Source organism: Dipodomys merriami, unplaced genomic scaffold, assembly GCF_024711535.1.
Source record: "Dipodomys merriami isolate MVZ:Mamm:240054 unplaced genomic scaffold, mDipMer1.0.p SCAF_1, whole genome shotgun sequence".
In the NCBI taxonomy this organism is placed as follows: domain Eukaryota; kingdom Metazoa; phylum Chordata; class Mammalia; order Rodentia; family Heteromyidae; genus Dipodomys; species Dipodomys merriami.
In genome coordinates this window covers 26035890-26056765 of record NW_027202270.1, presented here as the reverse complement: position 1 = coordinate 26056765, position 20876 = coordinate 26035890, and positions in this window count along the sequence as shown.

Sequence of the window (20876 nt, the reverse complement as noted above, 5' to 3'; positions counted from 1 at the left end):
TGCCTTGCATGCCTAAGGCCCTGGGTTCGATTCCTCAGCACCACATAAACAAAAAGAAAAAAGTTGGAAGTGGTGCTGCAGCTCAAGTAGAGAGAGCTAGCCTTGAGCTGAAGAGCTGAGGGACAGCGCCCAGGCCCAGAGTGCAGGTCCCATGACCAGACCCCAAAAAAAACAAAAAACAAAAAGTGTATCAAATCTGTTTCTGGGGAAGGATAGGATGATCTTAGAATAAACAATTAGGAACATGTATGCTAGGTTAGCCCTAGCAGATGAGCAGAATAACTCAATAGCTGTGTACATATGACCATATAAGATGATACTAAGTGAAATGAACTCCAAGACATAGAAACAAGAAGCTTTTCTTTGTTGTTGTTTTTAATGTACTATGTGGTTTCTTTTTCATTTGTGTTTTTTTCCTATGGTTTATCCCCTGTTGTCACTATATTTGATTTTGGTACCCTGGGTATTGTATATACATTTATCTGGATTAGGGAAGAGAAGGGGAACAACAAAATGGTGAGACAAAGGACAAGGGGAGAACCAATACAACAGTGATACTCACAAGACAGTATGTTGGAAATGATCTGTACAACTTGGTGGGGGGGAATTGGAGGGGGAAGGAGAAAAATGAGGGAAGGGGTAACAAGTTCGACAAGAAATGTACTCACTACCTTATGTGTGTAACTGTAACCTCTCTGTACATCACCTTGACAATAAAATTAAATTAGAAAAAAGAGTAAAAACAAACTTTAAAAAGACAAGGAGCTCCTCAGGAGGCTGAGATATGAGAATCACAGCTTGGTTCAAAGCCAGCCTGGACCGGAAAGTCTTTGAGATTCTTATCTCTAATTAACCAGCAAAAAGAAGTAGAAGAATGCTAAAAAGCTAAATAAGGGTCAGAGGCCAGGCCCTGAGTTCAAGGCCCATTAACAGAATACAGAGAGAGAGAAAGAGAGAGAGAGAGAGAGAGAGAGAGAGAGAGAGAGAGAGAGAGAGAGAGAGAGAGAGAGAGACATCGAACCACACATGCAAAGACAAGAAGGAAAAGGAGCAGGAGCAGGCAACTAATAATTTCTGCTGCATAGTATTTGGGCAACTACTCAACCCTGACACTAGAAACAAAGCAACCACAATGAACATGAATAATAGTCTTAAAAGAATGAACACTGGCCATGCTCTAATGAAACCTTATTTCTATTCAAAGGCAACAGGAAGACTCTGATGACTGCCATATTGGGTGATCCAAATACAATGTCCCATACGATTATCCAAAGTACTCTTTAAATAAGAAAACAGAGGTTGCTCAACTTGGCCATTTGGTAGAAATACAAACACAGGTATTCCCCTCAGAATGTAACAGAGTTAAAACCAGCATTCGGTTCTTGAGACTGCCAAACTTGAAGCATATGCTCTTTTTATTGCATAGTCTTCTGGGACGAGGCGATGTTAGCTGGATTTTGTGACATCTCTATAAATAAAATAGAACGCTACACAGGTTGACTCTAATGAAACAAATATGTTATATTGACCCAGGGCAGGATTCTGTGGGAGAATTCCACAAGGCAGAGAGCTATGGACTTACTCCTTTCCACCATACTGGCCTGTCTCCTCCCCTTCCTGATTTCTGATTTTTCCCTCTTTACAAAGAGAATAGTGGAGTTATAGAAGGAAATAGCATATTGGGGTGGGGGAAATGCAAGCAAACTGGTTGACTGTTTATAAAAAAAAAAAAGCAGAAAATCTCCAAAACTCAAAGTGATCTAGAATAACTCACTGAGATTCTTTTTTTTAATTGTATTTTTATTTTCTTTAAGAAGCTGTACACATGAGTTACCACTCAAAAAATCAGTTTATAAGTACAATCCATCTTGATCAGTGTCACTCATTTCACCATTCTTCCCCAACCTCCCCCTCAATTTTTTTAGTTTCACGGGCTATTACTCATGATACTCACAAGACAATATGTTGGAAATGAACTGTAGAACTTGTGTGTTAAGTTCAGGAAACTCTTTGTATAGAATGGCAATATCTTTCATCATTTGCACCTTTTTTTCTTTTCTTTTTGGTTTTTGTTTAGACTTTTTGGATGTCTGACTAATAACATAGAGAAAAACAAAGCCTTCTGTGTAAAGTTCATTAGAGAACTGAGAGAAGTATGCCATTAAATGACATGGTCTCATGGCCACCTGATACCTACGACCTCAGGTGAGGCTCAGTTCTTTGCATTTTTCTTTCGGAAGGAATGTCCCCATCTTTATGGTTAACACATCACTGTTGATGGACTGGCACTATTAAGCTTATGCTCTGACAACCACATCGACAAGAGACTGGAATATATGACATGGAAAGGTGAAAGGACAGTCACTAAGGGGAGTAAATGAGCTTTTAAATGAGCCTGACACCATCCAGCTAGTTTTTATATTGCCTCTTGTGAAAAAATCTTGAAATATTGGTACATTGCTATAAGTTATTTCTTCCTGTTGGTACATAGCGGCCTAATACTATTTGATCTTGTAGAGTGTTATCTAGGACTCTAAACTTGTTTTACTTTAAGCTCAATGGCATTTCATCAACAGTGAACACAACATGAGTAGCTAAACTTCACATCAGTTCTATGTCATGAGGCTCCTAGGATGCCATTGCTTCCTTTTGGTTTGAGTAGATACCTCATTGGCCTTCTCTACTTTGGATAATTTCTGAGTTGGTCCAGTTTTGCTCTCTTTTTTTGCTATATTTTCAGTCTATACTTATTTATCTCAAGATTATTTCTTGTCTGTGAATGTGAACTTATTGATTTCATCTGCCTGTTTCTCTTCCATCCTACTCTGGGTAGGATGGAAGGTAGATGTGACAGCCACTAAGAATGTCTTCCATCCCTGTTCATCGCTTCTCTGGGCATAGAGAGCTAGGCTCAAGTATGGCAGGGTTCCTGTCCAACCCTCAGCAAATTCTCCCAATAAAGGCCCCAGTCCCTTGTGATATATGGAATTTGATCGTGTTTTCTGGGAAGTCAGAAACTATTTTTGGTCCTAATCTCAATTCAGCTATTGACATTCTCATCTTTTCTATTTAAAGCCACAAAATTGACTGCTTATTTTCTAGTTGTAGTTTAATTTTGTTTTGTTTTAAGTTCTTTGCGTTGGTTTCTACCCAATCAATTGGATCGGCCGTACATTTAATCTGATTCTGTCATGGAGACAGCCAAAGCCCCAGTGAGTTTTCAATCACCTGTGAGTGAATTTAGCCTGTGTGTAAACTTGGCCCACTTTTCAACAGCTCCGTGACAGCTCTCTCTCATCAGTAATTTGAAAAGAAAATACTCCACCTAATTCACAGCCCCACTGAAAGAAGTATATAACAACATAATAACTCTGCAATGTACTTTGTGATTGGCAATATACATTAACTTAACAAAACAATAAACATATATTTTCCGAGATGATAAGCACTACATTTCTTGGGTGCTCTGTGGCTTACATCACTGTTTGTGTTGTTAAGAATTTATCCATCAGAGCAACTGCATTCATTAATGAGGATATAACATATATATATGTTCTATACATATATATATAGTACATGTGTGTACATGAACATATATGTTCTGTATACAACATATATACACTAAACAGGGCTCTGGGTTACAATGTGATCAATTTTCTCAAAATAAACACACTTCTGTGTCCAACTCAAATGAAGACACAGAATATCTCCAGCACCCCAGAAGGCAACTCCCTAGGTGACCCCTTCCTGGCCCATTTTCTTCCCCAAACTCACAGCCCTAACCTCTGACACTATAAATATTCCTTTTGCTTTTGCTTGCTTTTGTAACTATTTGCATGGGACTATATTATTCTATAATACTGGAACAGGCCTTCCTGAAACTGAACTGAGCTCACCACTCTTAAAGCAGTTTATCTTTTCTATGCTGACTTGGAGAAAGAGATCTAGAGGAGGAAGGGGAAAAATAAAAGAACCACGTAATTTGTCATCCAAACTGGGACAACTTTGAGGAGAGGGAGAGAATATTCTATTTGTAATGACACTGTGGTGGAAGTCCTGAACAGGGACCGTTCCTCGCAAACCAGGACATCTGGTCACCCTGGTGAGAAGGCAGCAGGGACACACCGGCAGGCAGGCAAAATCTGTTTTCAAGGCCCTGAAATAGAATCCACTTATGTTACCTGTGTTATATTCAGGACTAGAATCCAGAGGAAACCATTTCCAGGAAATGTAACCACTGGCAAAACTCAAATTAAAAATATTTACTCAGGTACCGCAATGGCACAAAGAGGACTTGAGCACTATCTCTATCTATGAGGAACTCATGGCAATGAGACATGTTTGCAAATGAACCACAATGTGGTTCTCAATGGACATCCATGAAGTACCAGATGACTTCCCAAGATATATGCGATGTGTTTTATGGATTCCAAGGGAGAAGAACTTGTATCTCTTGGGAGACATAGAAAAGTATTCTGGGGAAGGTCACATTTAGGATAGTCTAGATTCTACTTCAATGATTCTCAGTCTACAGGGTTTTTTGTTGTTGTTGTTGTTGTAAAGGTGATGTATAGAGGGGTTACAAAGGTCAGGTAATAAGTACATTTCTTTTTTAATAGTGTCACACCCTCCCTCATATTCTCCTAGTTTTTCTCCTCCCAAGCCCCCCCCATTCCACAAGTTGTATAGTTCATTTTCAACATAGTGTCTAGTGAGTATCGCTATCAAATTAGTTTACTCTTTGTCCTACCATTTCTGTGCTTTCCCTTCCCCTCTCCAAATTGGATAAACTTACATGTAAGACAAAGGGTACAGAAATCAAAAATGAAAAAAAACAACTTTTGTTTCCATTTATTGGTGTGCAGCATCGTTTACCATAGCTAAGATATGGAACCAACCCAGATGCCCCTCAGTAGATGAATGGATCAAGAAAACGTGATATATATACACAATATGCTTCCATCAAAATGACATTGCCCCATTTGTAAGGAAATGAGAAGACTTGGAAAAAATTGTATTAAGCAAAGTAAGCCAGACCCAAAGAAACATAAGCTGCATGGTTTCCCTCATTTGTAATAATTAGAATGTGCCTATAAATCTACAAACCCGAGGGATAGTAAAAGACAAGTAATTACACTCGGACATGATTAATTAAACAGGACTCTAAACATGCACACAATGTGACCAAAGGAAGATATTCTTAGGGGAGGATCACAAGGGCTCAATAGCTATGTGCATATGATCATATAAAATGATGCTTACCTGGGGAGCTTTTCAAGCTCCCTATACTCAGGTAGTACCACCAGACTCATGAAAACAGGACCTCTGAGAATGGGACACAGATGTTTTTAAAAGCTCTACCAAGTAACTCCAGTGAATAGGCAAGATTGAGAAACATGAATGTATGCATTAGCAGGCAGGAAGGACCGGGCAGAGAAAAGAGCATGGAGTAAAGAGCTGAGTTAGAATATTCCGTCTTTGCTAGGTTCCCAGAGAGGCATCCATTGAAAATTGAATACAGAGGAAAGCCAGAAGGGCAAAAATAATTTAACCCCCTTCGGAAAAAATTAATTAATTATGAAACCATTTGCTAAGGCCAATAACTGGGATGGATGGAGAAAAGATGTAGTGAACATCGAGGGAACTCACAGTAGTGATAAATCCATCATAAATCACACATGTCACCTGATAATGTCTGTTCCTCACATTAGCATCACATTAAGCTGCTATTAGTGATCTCAAGAAACAGTGAAAGCAGCTTCCTGGTTAGCACTAGCAGCAGAGAGAGAGTTAACAAGCTGCTAGCCTTCCACTGGCACCTTTAAGAACCTGAGGTCCATTTGTAAAGGATGCTTAAAGGCCCCAAACCTTGACCTATCAAGCTCATGCTGAGGGAGTTTGAGGGGACTGGAATTAATCACAGCAGGGACACAATTTTCAGATCAATACTAGCCAATTAGAAGACTCCCTGCTGAAGAGTTCCCTTGGAATGTCAGATGACCTTTGCCCTTGACTTTTTGTGGGGGCAGATGTTTCTTTATCTTATCTACTGATAAGGATGCTGTTGAGGGGAGTAGCTCATTTCACATCATGCCAACCCCTGCTAGGGCATCTTGAGGCTGAGCTATTTGAGCTCTTAAGCATGAGCCAGTTGCCAGTAGAGGCTAAAGGAAGATGGGGTTGGAAATTAGATCAGTAATTAATTCACAGCCATGGAGCTACTTGTTTTTGTGAACAGCCCTAACCTTTCAAGTCACCATCTATAACCAGAAAGTTAGGGAACTATCTCTGCAGTGAATTCACTGTTGTGTGGCTCTGCTTCCCTCCTACCTCTGCTACATGTCAGGAGAAAATGGATTCTGAAGCCTGGCCTAGTTGCTACCACTTTGTCTCACAATCTGGCTGGCTCTGGAACTAAACTAGATTAGGAGGCTGGGTCCAGGATTCTCTTTCTCCTTGCACTTGCATGGTAACTATTTGCTCATATTGTTTGCTATCCTTTGGCCAACACAGTCAGCCCTTCACATCTTTAGCCAATACATTCCAGGGTCCTCTTGGGTATCAAAATCTGCAGATGTTCAAGAAGCTGAGGGAAACCCAGCAAAGCCTGTTGTTCTAATACTTCTTGGCCTTTCTGCCTAGCTATCTGTATAGTATAATGCAGGACCCTCTGGAAAGAGCATCTTACCACCTATTTGCACACAAGGTGGGTCCTTTATGACCAATGCTTCACACAAGGTGATGTTCCATCAGGGTCCTTACCATGGGCTCCTCCCAAATGCATTTACTTCAAAGTAGTTTCAAAGTGTTCACCACCTTTATAGACAAAGAATGATACTAATAATCCACTTACAATGTGTACAAAGAAGCACATACAGATCAAAAAACAATGAACACATTAGAGAAAATGTCATATTCTAATGTAAACATGGTAGGCAATTATATAAGTATATATTTTATCTTTATTATGTATTTATACTTATTTTTGGTATTTGGATATAAAACTGACTAGCAACCCATCCCTTAAGAGATCATATTAAATGAAGTAAGCCAGACCCAAAGAAACATAGGCTCTATGGTTTCCCTCATTTGCAATGATTAATATAAGCTAAGTTACTCCTGACAGAGAACCATAATAGCTCGAGAGCTATGAACATATGACCGTATGCCAAGACGTGGAAACAAAGGGTCTTTTGCTTTTTAGTTGTCAACCTTGGTGTAGCCAATGTACTGTATCTAGATCTTTTATTTTATTTCATTTTTCTTTTTCCATTGGTTTTTATCCCTGGGAATCTCTGTCTTTGATTCTGGTACCCTCCATCTTGTATATGCATTTATCTGATTGGGGGAAAGGAAATAACAAAATGCTGAAAGAAGCACAAAAGATGACCCATTGCAACCCATTGATACTCACTGGACATTATATTGGAAATTAACTTTACAACTTCATGGGGCGGGGGAAGGGAGAGTGAGGGGAGGGCAGGGATAGTGGGAGAACAACAATGGAGTGGGTAACAATGTTCAACAAGAAGTGTACCTTATTCCTGTAAATGTAACCCCTCTATACAGCAGAGAACATTAAGCTTGGTGTGGGTGGCTTATGCCTGTAATCCTAGCTACTCAGGAGGTAAAGATCTGAGATTGCAATTCTAAGTCAGCACAGGCAGGAAAGTGCATGAAACTCATCATCTCCAATTAACCATCAAAAAACCCGAAATGGAGATGTGACTCAAGTGGTAAAGCACTAGCCTTCAGCCAAAAATAAACCAAAAATGACAGCACCCAGTCCCTGAGTTCAAGTTCCACAACTGGCAAGAGAAAGAGAGATAGATACATAGAGAACATTAAATACTATTAGAAAGATAAGCAAAGAATAAGACTGCCACATGTGTATTTCCAACATAACCATCAAAGCTAATCATCTGCCTTGGAAGCCAATAGCCTGTGTACTATCACAGGCTACATGGATTGATTGGATAATAAGGATGAGTAACTTTCCCTAAAAGCTTCCCAAGTGCTCATTACTCTGCAGAGTGTTTGGTAGAGTCTGTGTTTCATGAAACTCAGAAACTAAGTGGCCTATCCACCATAACCTGGTTGGTAAGAGGTCAAGCTGATATGCAAACCCAAGCTACCTAACTTCACACACACACACACACACACACACACACACACACACACACACACACACACCACCATTACCACCACCACCACCACCACCATCACCATCATCATCATCATCATCATCATCATCATCATCACCATCACTCCAGGGATGATCCTGATGTTCTCACTAGTGAAACAAGAAAAACACTACTTAGGACAAAATAGTGAGTGTATTCACACTAGTGTCTCATGATGAGACAAGCAGTGTGGCACCCATGTTCACTTCCTAGGCAGAAAGCTCTAGTTTAGAACAGTTAGAATCAGCAGTAGGAAAGAAACTGGTAAGAATCCCATTGAATCCCACAGGTGGATCCACTGTTTGGGGTAGAAGTCACGTCACCCAGATACACGATAGCTACTGCTATGCAGAATTCTAGCAGTCGGGTTCTGAGGAAGCTACAGTCCCTGGCCCCACCTACCCACTGTCAGCTGGACTATGAGTGAATAGCCTCACCCACACATGAAAGGTCTCAGGTGATAGGGGAAAAGATGAACCTGGAGCTTCAGTGGGAAGCTTTTCTCTTCTACAGATTGGAAATAGGACTTGGGACAATGAATAATAAATGTAAAGTACCAGATGCAGTACTTAGCATGTATGAAATCCACGACACAGGCCAATTGTTATTCTGTAGCCTTGGATCCCAGAGTCTCAGTAACAAAGTTTAGTTATATGTCTTTAAAAAAAAAAATCTCTGGGGCTGGGGGTTTAGCCCAGCGGAAGGGCGCCTGGCGCGCCCAAGGCCCTGGGTTGGGTTCTCAGCCCTAGTTTAAAAAAAAAAAAAAAAGGAAGGGAGGTGAAGGGTAAACAAAGGAGGAGGCTGCAATGCTTGGTAAGAAATGTATGCATTATCCTGCCAATGTAATTGTAACCCCTCTGTACAGTATGTTCTCAAATAAAATAAAATTAAATTAAAAAAAAATCTCTGGTTTGACTTGAGTACTAGGGAAAGGAGAAGCTTCCATAATGTAGTCTGAGAGTGGTAGTTGCCAGTTCTTTCTGCCCTTGAAGAGGTAACATGGGGGGAGGTGGGGGGAGTGAAATCATTCAATAGCAACTTGTATTGCTATGATCGACTTGGTGATCATAGACTAAACTAAATGAAATGTCTACATGTCATTATTTCAAAACATGTTTAATCTTAGCCTTGTAATTCAGGTCTCAAGTCCCTTCAACAATATCATTGGCAGAGACAATGTATAGTGGCTCAAACCTTGGGGGAATGTAGTTTGAGACCAGAACAAGCAAAAAGTTAGTGAGATGAGTTCCCATCTCCACAAATAAGAACAGTCTGGTAGAGTATGTCTATAGTTGTAGCTGTGCAAAAGGCAGAATTACAATGTGAGGCCAACTCCACATGAAAACACAAGGCCCTATTTGAAAAATAACTACAGCAAAAAAGGGCCAGAGTGATATAATACCTGCCTGTCGAGTGTGAGGCCCTGAGTTCAAACCCTCGTGTCAGGGGGAAAAAAAAATCTTGTTTTGACATTATAGGTACAAAAGAGTTATTTTTTAGGAAAGATGCTTTTAAGCTGAAACATCCTTTTCAATATATACTCTGTATTAAGTTGCATTTCAGAGGTTATTTGGATTTTAATCTGTGTTTTTTAGAAAGCTCACTTGATACTTTTGGACTTCAGACTCTTTTCCTCTGCTCTTTCTTATATTCTTTTCTTCTTTCCTCCTCATATCTTTTTTTTTTTTTTTTTTTTTTTTAAATTGTATTTTATTTTATTTGAGAACATATTGTACAGAGGGGCTACAATTACATGGGCAGAATAATGCATACATTTCTTACCAAGCATTGCAGCCTCCTCCTTTGTTTACCCTTCACTTCCCTTCCCTGCCTCCCCCCTCCCCCCACCCAATTTTACCCCCCTCCCCCCACCCAATTATACCCCCCTCCCCCCCCACACCGACATTGTAAAGCAGGTCCCATGGTCTCCCTTATTTGCAATATCTAGTATAGGTATGAGTCAAGCGGAAAAGGCCAGATAATGTGATGTTAGGAAAATGAACCCTTAAATATGTATTTTAATGTTTTCGTTTCTTTCATGCATGTGTTTCTAATGCATTTATAAGATTATTTCTTTGTTGCTTTGTATGTCCCTCCCCCACAGTGTAACCCCCGCTTTCACTATATTTGATGTCAGTATATCATGTGGAGGAGATGGGGACAAACAAGTCGTTTAAGGATTCAGGTGGACCTGTTGCAACAATGAGAAGTACAAAATGTCATGTTCCGGGAAGATGGCGGAGGAGAAGCTGGAATCTGAACAAGCTCTCGCATAGAGATTAGAAAGGAAATTCCTCCTCATATCTTTATCTGTGTTCAAAAACAAACTTTTAAGTCCTGTAAGAAGAAGTTGTAACAACTTCTGGGTTTGCACAGTACCACTCAAGCTCTTCAGGTTACCCTGTGTTCTATTTATTTCAGGTACATTTTTAAAGGTAATAATAAATTAAAATGCGGCCTTTAGAATTCTTATATGAAGCAATAGCAAGAAAAGAAGATAGGTGTTTAAAAATACAGCATAGAGAAAAGCAAGTAAGACTTGAAAGCCTGATTTAATTTTAATTATTTCTTTCCATCTACTGGATTGGGGCAGGAAATAGAAAGACTTGGAAAAAATTATATTAAGTGAAGTAAGCCAGGCCCAAAGAAACATAGGTCCCATGGTTTCCCTTCTTTGCAATAACTAGTATATGTCTGAGTCAAGCAGAAAAGGTCAGATAAGTTGATGTTAGGTGAAATGAACCCCCCAAGATAAGTATTCAAATGTTTTTTCTTTCCTGCGATTTTTTTCTAACATATTTATATGATGATTTCTTTGTTGTTTTGTATGTCCCTCCCCCACGGTATAACCCCTGCTTTCATTGTATTTGATGTTGGTATAATTTGTGGAGGGCAAGGGAGAAAACAAACCGTTTAAATAGAGATACAGGTGGACCCATTGCAACAATGAGATGTACAAGTCGTCATGTCGAAAAAACGAACTTTACAACTTTGGCTGGGGGTGGGGGGGAGATGGGAAGGGATGGGAAGGGGAAACAAAAGAGGAGGCAACAATGTTTGATAAGAAATGTACTCATTACCTTGCCCATTGTAATTGTAACCCCTCTGTACGGTATTTTCACAATAAAAAAAAAGACTTGAAAGCCACAGAAAAATCCTAAAATGGAGTGGAGTGTATAAGGGTATAATATGCATATGTATGATGCTTATGTGTACATTATTGTTCTTATGTAGTATACATGTGATTTAAGCAAGCAAATGTTGAATACAAAAACAATAAAAGAAAGCAAGAAGAGAGGTAGTTGAGTTTGAAGCCCTTTTATAAGCAAAGATTGGAAGGAAAGGAAGAAGATTGCAAAGGAAAGGAAGAAGAGAATGGAAAGGCTCCAATCTTGGCAGACACCTGGTCTCCATATTGTTGTCTGGGCTCTTTGTTCTTAGCTACCAAGATGGTGTGGAGATGGTTTCCATATCTCTTCCTTCTCTCTTCTTTTTCCTTCTCTTTCTCTTCTTCCCCCTTTCTTTCTCCTCATGCCCACTTTGTTTTCAAATTCAGTTTGAGGTAGTGGATTCTTTCCTCTACGCCTAATTTGCTGACAGTCAAATAAGAATGATCCATGCCTTATAACTCATTCTGGTATCAAAGTTGCCTATTGTACCAGCCTAAAACCTGCCCCCAGAGTGGTTTCCATCTTTCAGAGAACACAGGAGCCAAGTCAAAGCAGAGACAGGATGAGTTCAACTACCACATATATTCAAGGGGAAATGGCTTCTGGGAGAAGTAATGTGTTGGCTTAAATTCACTATTAAATATAAATGACTAATGTCAGATCTTCTGCTGAAGTAGAAATTGATGGAGGAGAATAGAGATAGGAAAAGGTGTTGGGCCCTTTAAGAAGGATGCTTTCAGCAGAGGGGAGAAAATCATGCAGAATAAAAGCTAGTACACTCAAGGCCACTTTACCTTGAACTTGATCTACCCTTCCATGTCAGGGATACATGAAAGTATCTGACTCTATTCATTCAAATCAGGCAGAAATAACACCTCCACCAGAAAAAAAAGGGGGTGGGCATTTACAGAATTTCACAGAATGGCAGGTAATTGCAGTCTAGCCAGCCTCACTCTGGGCATTATCTGAAGTGAACTTGAACAGTAAGCTCTTCTCTAGAGAAGCTGTTTCTACAAACCATATGGTTGTATAGAGAAGTTATGGATAGCTTTCAACATCCTTAGAAGCTTCTCTCCTATTGCCTGAGAAGTCCACAGGTTCATCACTGTCAGTGTCTCTGTCTGTCTGTCTGTCTCTGTCTCTGTCTCTCTGTCTGCCTCTCTCTCTCTCTCTCTCTCTCTCTCTCTCTCTCTCTCTCTCTCTCTCTCTCTCTCTCTCTCTCTCTCTCTCTCTCTCTCTCTCTCTCTCTCATACAGCTTAGGTTTGGGTCTAAAATTTGAGAACTACAAAGGTTTCCTACCATATATTTCCTCTATGAATGTCAATCATCTGCTCTGGTGGTTATAGAAATAATAATATCTCATGAACACCAAGAAATAGAAACAAGAGGCTTTTTATTTTATCTTTCATGATTTTTGTTTTGTTTTGTTTTTGTTTTCCCCCTTTGTTGCTGTTTTTTATTTCTGTACTTTTTGTCTTGTATGTAAATTTATCTGTTTTGGAGAGGAAGTATAGCAATAGTGGGACAGAGGGTGAACTAATTCAGAGTGATACTCACTATGTTGAAAATGAACTACACAGCTTGTGGGGGAGGAGTTGGAGAGGGAAAAATTGGGGGGGGGGGGAACAAGGGAAGAGGTGCCACTGTTTAAAAACAAATGTACTCTTTACCTGACTTATGTAACTCTAACCCCTATGTACATCACCTTTACAATAAAAATAAATTTTAAACAATAATACCTCTATTGAGGGAGTGCTTATTGTGCATTTGCCAGTTCACTCATGAGCCAAGCAATCCTCTAGCCAGCTCAACTATTATTCTTATTTTCCAAATGGTAACACGGAGACTCAGTGAATCTGAACTACTAATGAGTAGAGACTCCACTGGATATGAACCCAGGAAGTAGAACTTCAGAAGCCTCTAAGTTTTACCACCACACTACAGTGCCCCTATATGGATCTAAATCTTGAAGAATGTCACCACATGAATCACAGTACAGCGAAAGCTCCTTGCTTTAGCTGCTGTCCAGATTTACTCAAGTTCATATTCCTTTTTAGGGTCTGGCCTAGAGGGAAACTCCCCAAATATTTGGAAGTGCAGAAGTCCCTAGTTACAATGTGTCTTCCTGCATCTGCCCACTATAGGATCTGGGGTCGGGGCTACAGTGCCATAGGAAGTTGCACTAAGCAAACTGCAGTCTCCCTTGCAAAACAATAGGAGTTCCTTTCTTCATGTCAAGACTTTACACTGACTTGAGCCTTTAACATCTACTTTGTGCTAAGATGCTTTGATCCAGTGGTTCTTAATAAGTTGTACTTATCCCACTGGAATCAGATGCCTCTCTCTTTCAATGTTTCTTTCTCTCTTTTTCTCTCTCTCCATCTTACTCTCTCCCTCTCTTTTACACAAGCCTTCCATCTGCCCCCTTCTTAATTCAAATTATGACTATCCTAGGTACAGCTCCCAAACAGGCTAGCTGGCCCAACACTATTTACCTGAGCCTACATTTTTCCTTCTTAAAAAGAACCAAACTTGAACAAGAAACTGGAGTTCCCTTTCCCAACCTCCCCCAAATCCTCACCCTTGCAGGCTGCTCTGACTACACACCTACCCCGTGACCTGTATCTACATCACAAGAAAAACTTGATTGTTATTCAGTTGGTTTCTCTTGGTGATGATTCTTGTAAAAGTGACCAGAACCCCTGTAGGTAATTTCAAATATGTCTGGGTTTAATTGAACACAATGCATTTTGTAGAAATATTCACAACAAAGCCATTTCTCCACCACTCATCTCTATGGACCAAAGACTGCTTATTTCAGAAGCCTCTGGATGCCTGAGGAATATTTGTCTCATTATCCCCATTATTTTCTCCTCCAGGGAACTGTCCCTAATAAACTTTGCTATGTCTCTTCTCCTGGCTAGCTTTAATATGAGCCAGGGGAAAGATTTCAGAAAAGCATGAGTTCGTTTCTGCCAGGGCTTGCAAAATTGTCTTTTACAGCAGATGCATCTGTTAGTAATGATGGAGACAATCTGTGCGGCATAAGACAACTTGTTGAGAGATGAGTCTAAAAGACCTTCTTCCAAGAAATGTTTAACCTCTTAGTACCTTTGACTGATAGTAAGATCCTGAATCTAATGTCTCCAGCGGACTACAAGGGGCCTTCTCATTTGGCATGGTCATTTTAACAAAACACTGCATTGGGGAGCAAGAGGCCCTTGTGAATTTTGGGAGCCCCAAGGCTGTCAGTATTTCCTGAACTGGTACTTCAGCTTCAAGTACTATTTCCTCTTGGGGAGGCACAAGGTGACTGAAGTTAACAACGGTTCTCTTTAAAGGAACTGGAATCCCTTTAAAGGAATTAGAATCCCAATTCTCTACATTACCAAGAAAGTTTGCAAGTCTAAAACCAAATGCTCAAGAAGCAGAGAGCACCAGAAGAAAAATCCCTAAATTAGTCCCCTAACCCACTTGTCTTATTAGCATTTTTCCTCAGTCTGGAAATGAAATAGTCTTCTGCCAGAGATTTAGAGTAGTGTGGGTATGGACAACCAGGCCCAATGGGCCGAGCCAAAGCTAGAATCATCTCTGGGAGTCCAATTTCCCTTAAAGCTTATTTGCCAATGCATCAGCTGAGGCTAACCTGCTGGAGCAAGGATTGTCGACACCGAGACAGATAAGGCCATATGCCAGGAAGACAAGAAGCCCCAGGAAAAACATGGCTCAATGTCCTAGAATGTCCAAAAGAGTGAAAATGTCATGATTTTATTTTTCGAGTACTACAAGCCAGAGAACAACTAAAACCTGGAGTAAAATGCAAAATTCGTGGTCTTTATGAAAGTTGAAGCAACCCCATCTCAGATCTCGGTGGTCCCAATGTTTTTCTCTACTACGAGGAGCATTTTATATAAGCTGTGCTAATATACCTCTTTGAGAAAGGCGTGCTAATATACCTCTCCCAAAGCTATTAACATGTTTTTCATAAGACACTCGAGAGAGGAATAGATTGAGCAAAGAGTAAAACAAAACAGTTCTTGTAGGAGGCTTTCACATACCTCAATTATACAGAAATAGACTCTGACATTGTCAGTAGGGCTAGTAATGTCCAATCTCACACAACCCCAGTCAAAGCTAGGCAATGAGTAGAACTAGTAAACCCAAAGGAACAAACTGAATCTCTCTCATTGTAGCCCCCAGTTCATGCATCCACTCCAGCCATGTGAAAAAAAGCTCTGAATTTGTCCCTCGCGAGCATGGAGCAGCAGAACTCCTAGCTTACTCAACATGAGTTCCTTTCCACCTCCCTAATAGCATAGGCCCTGCTGGACCCAAGAAAGAAGGGTAAGCTTAAGTTTGTTCTCTTGGGAAATATTTCTATTGACTATTATTGACCCCCTCTAGCCCAGCTGAGGATAATTTGGATGACACAGACCTATTATTGGTCAATAGACAAGAGGTCTTTGAAGAAAAACTTAGTGGAAATTAGAGAAGTGAATGACTTGAAGATTCATGGCTGTTTCCATTCTCTCTTTGTAGCCCTCAGAGTCTGATTTGTCCAATCTGCTTCTCTCTCCTCTCTCTCTCTCTCTCTCTCTCTCTCTCTCTCTCTCTCTCTCTCTCTCTCTCTCTCTCTCTCTCCCCTCTCTCTCTGTCTCTCTGTCTCTCTCTCTCCCCCCTCTCTCTCTTTCTATTTCTGATTCTTATATTTTTTGGGGGGGGTCCGGTCGTGGGCCTGAACTCTGGGCCTGGGCGCTGTCCCTCAGCTCTTCAGCTCAAGGCTAGTGCTCTACCACTTGAGCCACAGTGCCACTTCTGGCTTTTTATTTCTGCTTATGTGGTGCTGAGGAATCGAACCCAGGGCCTCATGCATGCAAGGCAAGCGTTGTACCACTGAGCCACCTTCCCAACCCCTTCTGATTCTTATTTTTTTTCCTTCTGTGGACTTTCCATTTTCCCTCCTTCTATCTTCCTCTTCTACTGCTATTCCCTTTATCTGATGTGAAAAATGGTAGCACTTGCTAACAAGCCTGAGGATATAAGCATCACAATATGTAATTAAAATACGTACGTGACAACCTTAGTACATTGCTTGGAGTTTTGTTGCATACTTATTAATATGTCTGTAATTTAATTTGAAATACTTCAACTTATTCTGTGAGATATTCTGCAGATGGTAGTTTAGGCTTCTTCTCCAGGGGCAATCAGCTGCCTTAATGGAAAACCCAGACTCCTGGGGTGCTCAGTTAGCACTGTATCAGGAAAAACACCCAGAAGCAGCTACTCCAAATGCTTGTTTTCTCCATCTCAATCAGCTGTATCTAATTAGCACAGTGAATTTTAAACATATTAAATGTGAGTATTTATTAAATAAATTCATGGCTTTTAATTGGCATATTATGGGATTTTCATGTGCTTATACTACTTTTCAAATATCTTATTTGATAGCAATGGAATCCAAAGTTCAAAGGCTTTGTTGGTTAAAAAAATAATAATTAGGTGTACTCATGATATTTAGATTGGCTAAAATATTTAAGAGACTTACCCAAACTTGCTTGAATAGGGCATAGGAATCTAGCTAGGCCTATAGCATAACTCTTCTGAGATTAAGCTTAGCGATCTGTAAATGGTCCCAGGTCCAGCCATTAGCCAGGAGAATTTCTGGTTCCTTAAACTGTAGAAGAGCATACTCCTGTCTGTGTTATCTCCACATCTGCCTCAAGTGAACCATTCACGCAAGTGGGGATCAACACAGCAAAAAGAATAGAGACCTGGGATGTCATCATGCTTGTGGAGCAGATTGCCTAAGCTATTCTGCATCTGTTTATATGACTGTTTAATGAATGTTCACACCAGGGAGAGGGCGACTTGCTTTTATCACAACTTAGGAAGGTTGTAGGAGGCAGCTAATGCCCACTCACCTCCAATCTCTTTAAAGACTCCTAGGTGCTATCAAAAGGACTTTGCACATTGTGCATTAAAAATAGGCTTAGGCCTAGGCCTGGGAATGTGTCTTTGGGGTACAGTTATTGTCTTGCATGCACAAACCCCTGGGTTTGATTCTTCAGTACCACATAAACAGGAGAAAAAAAAAAGATGGACATGGTGCTTTGGCTTAAGTGATAGAGCCCTACTCTTGAGCAAAAAGAAGCTCAGGGACGGTGCCCAGACCCTGAGTTTAAGCCCCAGGACTGGCAGAAAGGCTTAAGTCAGATCATAACAATAACATATAGAAAAAAAAAAAAGACAAAGGTAGCTTTGTTTCTTATTTCTGCTGTCCCCAGAGCACTCACAAGAAACACCAAAAAGAGCTATTCTCTTAGCACCATGTTTTCAAAATTCATCCTTGTTGTGGACAGTAATTGTATGCTTATCCATTTAAGGAATAACCAGACTGTTTTCTAAAATGGCTGTGCCATTTTACATTCCTAAAGCAGTAAATGAAGGTTCTAGCTTCTCTATATTTTTACTAAGATTAGTTATCTGCCTGTCTTTTTTCTTAATTATTGGGGGTATGAAGTAGTATCACATTTTGGCTTTATTTGCCTTGTCCAATGGCTAATGATGTAAAGGAACTTTTCTTGTGTACATTGTTCTATTATGTATCTATTTTGGAGGAATTCCTAACCAAATATTTTGCTCATTTTAAGATCTGAAGATCTATTATTGTTCCATATATCTTATATCTGTTCTTATATCTGTATGTTACAAATATAAGACTCTTATTTGAAATGATATGGAATTTTTTTTCTGCCTTTCAGTCTTTTTCATTTACTTGTATCCTCTGAGGATAGTTAGAGAAGTTCAATTTATCTATTGTTTCTCTTGTTGTTTGTGTGGTGAGTATTATAGTAAAGAATTTATTGCTATATCTAAGATCACAAAGATTCATCTCTATGATTTCTTCTAAGAGTTTTATAGTTTTAGCTTTTAAATTTAGTTCTTTTGGAAATTAGGTCAAAATTCAGCTGATTTTGAGTGCTGAGTATGGTGTAAGTTAGGGCTCTACCTTTATTCTTTTGCATGTGGCTATATAGTCATTCCAGAACCATTTATCCTTTCTCCATTTAACAAGTTTGGTGTTTCTGTTGAAAATACTGACTATAGATACATGGCTTTATTTCTGGCCTTACAACTTTTTTTCCCCATCGTGCAGTATATCTTTGATCTGTACAAACTGTCTTTATTACTACTACTTTGTAGTAAGTTTTGAGTTGGCAAATAGAAGTCCTCCAACTTTCCTCCTCTTTTTAAGACTGTTTAGGTTATTCGGGGTCCTTGGCATTCCTGTCTTAATTTCAACTCCTTTTTGTTTCAAAAAAGAAAACTAATCTAGTGTTGTTGGGTTGTAACATCTATAAGTAGCTTCTGATTTTGCCTTCTATAGATTCAAAGGAAACCAATCTAAAATTTTATAGCTCTGTATTTCAATGTAGTAGGAATTTCCTTTAAAAACTAAGCTTATCAAAGACAAGATATTCTTAAAATGTCTTTGTGCACTATTCATCCTCTCACTTTTCTTAATGAGAGATCCTTTAAACCTATCCAGTGTGGGAATTGCTTGCTCAGAATGCTCACAGATATTGTCACCTCTTCTTTCATAGCAACCTTGGAGAGGTTGTCACTAGTTTATCAGAGAAGTGGAGGCAATGAACAAGAATTCATCTGATACCAATTTAACAGTCTGAACAGAAAAATAATTTTCACAAAAAATGCTCTCTGAAACCCCTCTTATTTAAAATTCTCGACCCAAGCATCATCTAATAAGTCATTACTTCCTTCCTTCACCCCCACTGTGCAACGCAATGGTCTCAAGAACTCACATAAGACCCCCTTCAAAAGAGTTCACCAAGAGGCAAGGAAATGGTGTTAAAAGCAGTGGAATCCCACAGAGAAAGGAGAAGAGAGCATGGAAAACAAGATAAGCAGATAAGCAAGTAACCAATAGGAAACGCAAATGGGAGATGAAGAGGGGAAAAGGAAAGAGAAGCTGAGAAAGGGAGAGAGAAGCATATGGCAGGTATCAATTATTTACCATTTACGTACAATAAAAAAATGCACTTTAACTACAGGAAGAGCACCAAATCCACTCACTAGCCATTTAAAAGCATATGGAAATAAAACATAGGCATTTAAAGGGTTGTAATAAATGTGTAATGCTCTTTGTAATGCCCCTGAAAGAATACAAGTGTTAAGCCTTGATAAATTACACTTAAAAGTAAGTGTAACATAAAAATGAAATTAGGAATACAAATAACCTCACACTTAGGGTTTAAAAAAAATCTCCTTCAAACAGTTAATTAGAAAAGCCTCTAAGGAGCATAACTTTTCTTCTCCCATATTTCTCTTTCCTTAACACGAAAGTCCAGACATAACAGGAGCATATAAATAAATGGAACGAAGATGCAGAAGAAAAGGTCTACATTATGTCCTCTGCCCTGGAAAAAGGAGAGAAAGAGGGGTAAAAGAAGAAAAAGACAAACAAACAAAAAGAATAAATGGGCGCTGTCAGAACTGTTCCCATCACTTAGTGGAGAACTGGATGAAACCCTTTAAGCAAGGGTCACAAAAAATATGTGGCTGGTCACAACTATGTGCATTGCAGCATTATTCATCATAGCTAAGATATAGTACCAACCCGGATGCCCCTCAGTAGATGAGAGGATCAAGAAAATGTGATTTTATATATATATATATATATATATATGGTGGAATTCTATGCCTCTATCAGAAAGAATAACACTGCCCCATTGGTTAGGAACTGGAAATACTTGGAAAAAAATGTATCAAGTAAAGTAAGAAACTTAGGTCCCATGGTTTCCCTTATTTGCAATGACTAGTAAACATCTAGGATAATCTTACCAGACAAGCAGAAAAAGTCAAAAGCTATGTATATATGACCATATAAGATGATGCTAAGTAAAATGAACCCCAAGATAGGGACACAAGAGGTTTTTTTGCTTTGTTGCTGTTGTTTTTAATGTACTATGTAATTTTTTTGGTTTTTTTTTTTTTTTTTTGTATATTCTTCCCCCACGGTATAACCCCTGTTTTCACTGTATTTGATTCTGGTGCCCTGTATCTTGTATATATATTTTTCTAATTTGGGGAGGGAAAGGAAATAACAAAATGCTGAAATAAGGATACCAGTTAATCCATTGTAATAGTGAGACATAGAGACACTAAGTTGAAAATCAACTTTACAGCTTTGGGAGGGGGAGGAAGAATTGGGGAGGGTGGGAAGGAAAGGATAGTCCGGGGAAAAACAAAGGAGGGGGTAACAATGCTGGATAGGAAATGGACTCATTACCTTCCTCATGTAACTGTAACCCCTCTGTACAGTATCTTTACAATAAAATTTTTAAAATATGTGACTGGTTTCAAGGGTTCTGTTCCTCAAGTGTGCATTTTAATAGTTTCAATGTTCTCTTCAAAATGTACTAGCTAATCAGAATTATTATGACCACACGCCCATTCTCTGTGATAATATGGTCATGTTTCTAATAAATCAGGCCTAGTATG